Source organism: Hypanus sabinus, chromosome 23, assembly GCF_030144855.1.
Source record: "Hypanus sabinus isolate sHypSab1 chromosome 23, sHypSab1.hap1, whole genome shotgun sequence".
NCBI lineage: Eukaryota > Metazoa > Chordata > Chondrichthyes > Myliobatiformes > Dasyatidae > Hypanus > Hypanus sabinus.
Genome location: NC_082728.1, coordinates 62,930,978 through 62,937,321, shown reverse-complemented (window position 1 = coordinate 62,937,321; position 6,344 = coordinate 62,930,978).

Sequence of the window (6,344 nt, the reverse complement as noted above, 5' to 3'; positions counted from 1 at the left end):
GAGGCAGGGTTTGAGGGATGGCACAACATTGCGGGCCGAAGGCAACATGCATTGCGGTGTTGCTTGGTCCCCTCGTGTTCAATGTCAAAAGAAAGGAAATTATAGATGAGTTAGTCTAACCTCAGTGACTGGGAAGTGTTGGAGTCTATTGTTAAGATGATGTTTTGGGATACTTGGAGACTAATGCTAAAATAAGTTAAACTCAGTATTGTTTCTGTAAGGAGAAATCTTGCCTGACATATCTGCTAGAGTCCTTTGAGGAAGTAACAAACAGGATGGACAAAATAAAGTTAGTGAATGTAATTTACTTGGATTTTCAGAAGGTATTTGATAAGATGCCACACATGAGTCTACTTAACAAGATAAAATCCTATGGCATTACAGGAAAGATACTGGTGTGGATAGAGAAATGGCTGACAGGCAGGAGGCAGCGAGTGGGAATAAAAGGGGCCTTTTCTGCTTGGCTACCAGTGACTAGTGGTGTTCCTCAAGGGTCAGTTTTGGGACTGTTACTTTTCACATTGTTTCAATGATTTTGACAATGGAATTGATAGCTTTGTGGCAAAGATTTCAGAAGTTACAAAGATAGGTGGTGCTGAGGAAGCATTGCGATTGCAACAGGACTTGGACAGATTGGAAGAATGGGCAAAAAAGTGGCAGATAGAATACAGTGTTGGGAAATGTATGATGCATTTTGGTAAATGGAACAAAAGTGTAGACTATTATCTAAATGGGAAGAAGGTTCAAGCATCAGAAGTGCAGAGGGACAGGAGTCCTCATGAAAGACTCCTAGAAGGTTAATTTACAGGTTGAGTCTGTGGCAAAGAAAGCAAATGCAATGTTGGCATTATTTCGAGGGGAATAGAATATAAAAGCAGGGAGATAATGCTGAACCTTTATAAGACGCTAGTCAGACTGCACTTGGAGTATTGTCAACACTTCTGGGCCCTGTATCACAGAGAGGATGTGTTGTCATTAGAGAGACTCCAGAGGAGGTTCACAAGGATGATTCTGGGAATGAAGGGGTTAACATATAAGGAGCATTTGGCAGCTTTGGGCCTGAGCTCACTGGAATTTAGAAGAATGGGGGTGGTGGGGGGGATCTCATTGAAACCTACCAAAAGTTGAAAGGACTGGATAGGGTGGACGTGCAGAGGATTTTTCCTATGGTGGTGCTTTCTCCAGAACTAGAAGACACAGCCGCAGCATTGTGGGGTGACCTTTTAGAAAAGAGGTAAGGAGGGTTGTTTTTTAGCCAGAGAGTAGTGAATCTGTGAAATGCTCTACAACAGACTGCAGTGGAGGCCAAGTACGTGGGTATATTTAAGGCAGAAGCTGGTAGTTTCTTGATTGGTCACGGCATCAAAGGATATGGCAAGAAGATAGGTGTATGGGGTTGAGTAGGATCTGGGGTCAGCCATGATGGAATGGTGGAGCAGATTCGAAAGGCTGAATGGCCTAATTCTGTTCCCATGTCTTATGGTACTACAGTCATCCATGATGTGAACACCCAGTAAGTTGGTGCAGTTAACTCTCTACGGACGAGCTGTGTATTTGCAGAGGGGGCGGTTCATCTGCACTGTCCTGAAGTCCACAATGGTTTCCTTGGTCTTGTCCATGCTCAGACTTGGTTGTTCTTCTCACACCAATCCACCAGATGCTCCACTTTATCACCCCACAACCATCCGGAACGAGGTACAGGAGCCTCAGGAACCACCCCACTTGGTTCAGGAACAGTTATTACCCCTCAACCATCAGGAAGGAGGTACAGGAGATTCAGGAAACACACCACCTGGTTCAGGAACAGTTATTACCCCTCAACCATCAGGTTGATTTGTTTCCTCAACTCATTCCTCAATGATCTTTCCTCAGCAGCCAACATCCTTGAAATATCAAGTCTGAAATGTAATGTTTTTGTTGAGTCATCATCTCATAATTTCTGATTGTGCAATGTGGAATTGGTTAACTGTGGCAACCCATAGGCCAAAGCATTCATGCCATGAGTGCTGAAATACATTCTTCAAGCCACCTGTATAAAAATGTGCCAGAGTTTAGCCTGAAGCTCAGTATCTTAACGGTTCTTGTTGATCTGTAAAAGTGTGCAGGTTGTGATACAACTTAAAGTTGTAAGGGATCTGATGCACCATCAATAACTCTCGGAGAAGTGAGGCGAGATACAGGTTTTTATTGGCTGGAAGAAAGAACAAGCAGCAAGTGACCACCACACAACATCCTGGAGACTGTGGCCGGGGCTATGTCTCCAATTGCCTTTATACCAGGGTCCGTGGGAGGAGCCACAGGAGCAGTCAGTGGGGGGCGCGTCCAGATGGGTATATGTAGTTCACCACAGGATCATGAGCTATGCAGGATTCAGCTTCCTACCTGTGAGTTACATAGATTCAGATAGAAGTTCTGCTTACCTGTGTGTCCCTAGAATGTTGTATGTAGTATGATAAACTTCCCTGAACTAGCCAAATACATTGTTCTGAGCTGAGAACCATACAGAATTTGATTTGTTGGTGGTCAGTATTGAGCAATGTGTGCTTGTTGAATTTGATTAGTTGTTGATCAGTATTGAGCAACGTGTGCTTGTTGAATTTGATTTGTTGTTGATCAGTATTGAGCAATGTGTGCTTGTTGAATTTGATTTGTTGTTGATCAGTATTGAGCAATGTGTGCTTGTTGAATTTGATTTGTTGTTGATCAGTATTGAGCAATGTGTGCTTGTTGAATTTGATTTGTTGTTGATCAGTATTGAGCAATGTGTGCTTGTTGAATTTGATTAGTTGTTGATCAGTATTGAGCAATGTGTGCTTGTTGAATTTGATTTGTTGTTGATCAGTATTGAGCGATGTGTGCTTGTTGAATTTGATTTGTTGGTGGTCAGTATTGAGCGATGTGTGCTTGTTGAATTTGATTTGTTGGTGGTCAGTATTGAGCAATTTGTGGTTGTTGAATTTGATTAGTTGTTGATCAGTATTGAGCGATGTGTGTTTGTTGAATTTGATTTGTTGTTGATCAGTATTGAGCAATGTGTGGTTGTTGAATTTGATTAGTTGTTGGACAGTATTGAGCAATGTGTGCCTGTGGAATTTGATTTGTTGGTGGTCAGTATTGAGCAATGTGTGCTTGTTGAATTTGATTTGTTGTTGATCAGTATTGAGCAATGTGTGCTTGTTGAATTTGATTTGTTGATCAGTATTGAGCAAAGTGTGCTTGTTGAATTTGATTTGTTGGTGGTCAGTATTGAGCAATGTGAGCTTGTTGAATTTGATTTGTTGTTGATCAGTATTGAGCAATGTGTGCTTGTTGAATTTGATTAGTTGTTGAACAGTATTGAGCAATGTGTGCTTGTTGAATTTGATTTGTTGTCGATCAGTATTGAGCAATGTGTGCTTGTTGAAATTGATTTGTTGATCAGTATTGAGCCATGCGTGCTTGTTGAATTTGATTAGTTGTTGAACAGTATTGAGCAATGTGTGCTTGTTGAATTTGATTTGTTGTTGATCAGTATTGAGCAACTTGTGCTTGTTGAATTTGATTTGTTGTCGATCAGTATTGAGCAATTTGTGCTTGTTGAATTTGATTTGTTGATCAGTATTGAGCAATGTGTGCTTGTTGAATTTGATTTGTTGTTGAACAGTATTGAGCAATGTGTGCTTGTTGAATTTGATTTGTTGTTGATCAGTATTGAGCAATGTGTGTTGTTGAATTTGATTTGTTGGTGGTCAATATTGAGCAATGTGCTTGTTGAATTTGATTAGTTGTTGATCAGTATTGAGCAATGTGCTTGTTGAATTTGATTTGTTGTTGATCAGTATTATGCAATGTGTGCTTGTTGAATTTGATTTGTTAGTGGTCAGTATTGAGCAATGTGTGGTTGTTGAATTTGATTTGTTGGTGGTCAATATTGAGCAATGTGTGCCTGTGGAATTTGATTTGTTGGTGGTCAATATTGAGCAATGTGAGCTTGTTGAATTTGATTTGTTGTTGATCAGTATTGAGCAATGTGTGCTTGTTGAATTTGATTAGTTGTTGAACAGTATTGAGCAACTTGTGCTTGTTGAATTTGATTTGTTGATCAGTATTGAGCAATGTGTGCTTGTTGAATTTGATTTGTTGTTGAACAGTATTGAGCAATGTGTGTTGTTGAATTTGATTTGTTGATCAGTATTGAGCAATGTGTGCTTGTTGAATTTGATTTGTTGTTGAAGAGTATTGAGCAATGTGTGCTTGTTGAATTTGATTTGTTGGTAGACAGTATTGAGCAATGTGTGTTTGTTGAATTTGATTTGTTGTTAATCAGTATTGAGCAATGTGTGCTTGTTGAATTTGATTTGTTGATCAGTATTGAGTAATGTGTGCTTGTTGAATTTGATTTGTTGTTGATCAGTATTGAGCAATGTGTGTTGTTGAATTTGATTTGTTGATCAGTATTGAGCAATGTGTGCTTGTTGAATTTGATTAGTTGGTGATCAGTATTGAGTAATGTGTGTTTGTTGAATTTGATTTGTTGTTAATCAGTATTGAGCAATGTGTGCTTGTTGAATTTGATTTGTTGTTGGTCAGTACTGAGCAATGTGTGCTTGTTGAATTTGATTTGTTGGTGGTCAGTATTGAGCAATGTGTGCTTGTTGAATTTGATTTGTTGTTGGTCAGTATTGAGCAATGTGTGCTTGTTGAATTTGATTTGTTGGTGGTCAGTATTGAGCAATGTGTGCTTGTTGAATTTGATTTGTTGGTAGTCAGTATTGAGCAATGTGTGCTTGTTGAATTTGATTTGTTGGTGGTCAGTATTGAGCAATGTGTGCTTGTTGAATTTGATTTGTTGTTGATCAGTATTGAGCAATGTGTGCTTGTTGAATTTGATTAGTTGTTGAACAGTATTGAGCAATGTGTGCTTGTTGAATTTGACTTGTTGTTGATCAGTATTGAGCAATGTGTGCTTGTTGAATTTGATTTGTTGTTGATCAGTATTAATCAATGTGTGCTTGTTGAATTTGATTTGTTGGTGGTCAGTATTGAGCAATGTGTGCTTGTTGAATTTGACTTGTTGTTGATCAGTATTGAGCAATGTGTGCTTGTTGAATTTGATTTGTTGTTGATCAGTATTAATCAATGTGTGCTTGTTGAATTTGATTTGTTTTTGATCAGTATTGAGCAATGTGTGCTTGTTTTATTTGATTTGTTGGTGGTCAGTATTGAGCAATGTGTGTGTTGAATTTGATTTGTTGTTGATCAGTATTGAGCAATGTGTGCTTGTTGAATTTGATTTGTTTTTGATCAGTATTGAGCAATGTGTGCTTGTTTTATTTGATTTGTTGGTGGTCAGTATTGAGCAATGTGTGTGTTGAATTTGATTTGTTGTTGATCAGTATTGAGCAATGTGTGCTTGTTGAATTTGATTTGTTGTTGATCAGTATTGAGCAATGTGTGCTTGTTGAATTTGATTTGTTGTTGATCAGTATTGAGCAATGTGTGCTTGTTGAATTTGATTTGTTGTTGATCAGTATTGAGCAATGTGTGGTTCTTGAATTTGATTTGTTGTTGATCAGTATTGAGCAATGTGTGTGTTGAATTTGATTTGTTGTTGATCAGTATTGAGCAATGTGCGCTTGTTGAATTTGATTTGTTGTTGATCAGTATTGAGCAATGTGTGCTTGTTGAATTTGATTTGTTGGTGGTCAGTATTGAGCAATGTGTGGTTGTTGAATTTGATTTGTTGTTGATCAGTATTGAGCAATGTGTGGTTCTTGAATTTGATTTGTTGTTGATCAGTATTGAGCAATGTGTGCTTGTTGAATTTGATTTTTTGGTGGTCAGTATTGAGCAATGTGTGCTTGTTGAATTTGATTTGTTGGTGGTCAGTATTGAGCAATGTGTGGTTGTTGAATTTGATTTGTTGTTGATCAGTATTGAGCAATGTGTGCTTGTTGAATTTGATTTGTTGTTGATCAGTATTGAGCAATGTGTGCTTGTTGAATTTGATTTGTTGGTGGTCAGTATTGAGCAATGTGTGGTTCTTGAATTTGATTTGTTGTTGATCAGTATTGAGCAATGTGTGCTTGTTGAATTTGATTTTTTGGTGGTCAGTATTGAGCAATGTGTGCTTGTTGAATTTGATTTGTTGGTGGTCAGTATTGAGCAATGTGTGCTTGTTGAATTTGATTTGTTGTTGATCAGTATTGAGCAATGTGTGCTTGTTGAATTTGATTTGTTGGTGGTCAGTATTGAGCAATGTGTGGTTCTTGAATTTGATTTGTTGTTGATCAGTATTGAGCAATGTGTGCTTGTTGAATTTGATTTTTTGGTGGTCAGTATTGAGCAATGTGTGCTTGTTGAAT